The 994-nt window shown below is 47.4% G+C and overlaps 1 non-coding gene across 1 annotated transcript; it reads right to left on the bottom strand.

Moving 5' to 3' along the window:
- Positions 1-389: 389 nt before the first annotated feature.
- LOC123593904 lies at positions 390-543 on the bottom strand. Its single transcript, XR_006710589.1, has one exon. It is a non-coding gene; the product is annotated as a small nucleolar RNA SNORA62/SNORA6 family (small nucleolar RNA).
- Between the last annotated feature and the right edge of the window lie 451 nt (positions 544-994).

Below are 994 nucleotides of genomic sequence, written 5' to 3'. Positions count from 1 at the left end.
CTTTCCTCACCCCCTCTCCCTCCCCCTCCTCCTCCCCCTCCCCGTCCCTCCTCCCCCTCCTCCTCCCCCTCCCCGTCCCTCCTCCCCCTCCTCCTCCCCCTCCTCTCCTTCTTCCTCTTCTTCCTTTTCTTCTTGGCCTTCTCTTTCCTCACCCCCTCCCCCTCTCCCTCGTCCTCCCCCTCCCCTTCCTCCTCCTCCCCCTTCCTCCTTTTCTTTTGGCCTTCTCTTTCCTCACCCCCTCCTCCTCCTCCTCCCCCTCCTCTTCTTCCCCCCTCGTCCTTCTTCTCCTTTTTCTTCTTCTCCTCTTTCTTCTTCTTCCAATGCTACATGTGTATATTTTACACAGATAAAAGTAAAAGAAATCAATTCACACCAAACTGTTGTTTCTTACTTGTAGCAAGAATTGCTATCAAACTCCACTCATTGGGCCTGAGGCCCCTTGTGGGCTTAGCAAAAGTCTCGCCCCTCCTGTAGCGCACCACCTGCCCTGTGAGTTCATTGGCCAGCCAGCGGCCTCAGCCCCATGCTCTAACAATGTGCAGCAAACTATTTTCCACAGTGGGAAGATAAATATAGACTCTTCTAATAAAAAAAAAAAAACACGTAAGAACCCTACAAAAAAAAGAAGGTCACATTATGTAGCTCATTATAAATATAACCTTTGAAGAGTGTCAGGTATATACTGGATACATAAGCTTAGGACGTGTATTAATATAATACCCACAGTAATAAGTACAACGGCATATGGTTATTATGACAAATTTTGAAAAAAATAAATTTGATATTGAATCACACTTCTAAAAAATATGCAATATTATAGGGAGTCGACCATCTATCGGGAGGCTATATATAGGGAGTCTACCTTTAGTTCAAACGAACAGTCCACCCCGTCATTCCATACATACATAAACCCATTAAAAAGGCTGCAGGTGTCCCCACGGGGGCTCAGGACACATCAGTGAGCACGCCGCTGCCCTGGGGGATTGTGTCCGCT

Source organism: Leopardus geoffroyi, chromosome D4 (assembly GCF_018350155.1).
Source record: "Leopardus geoffroyi isolate Oge1 chromosome D4, O.geoffroyi_Oge1_pat1.0, whole genome shotgun sequence".
Lineage (NCBI taxonomy): Eukaryota > Metazoa > Chordata > Mammalia > Carnivora > Felidae > Leopardus > Leopardus geoffroyi.
This window is presented reverse-complemented; position numbering and strand designations above follow the sequence as displayed.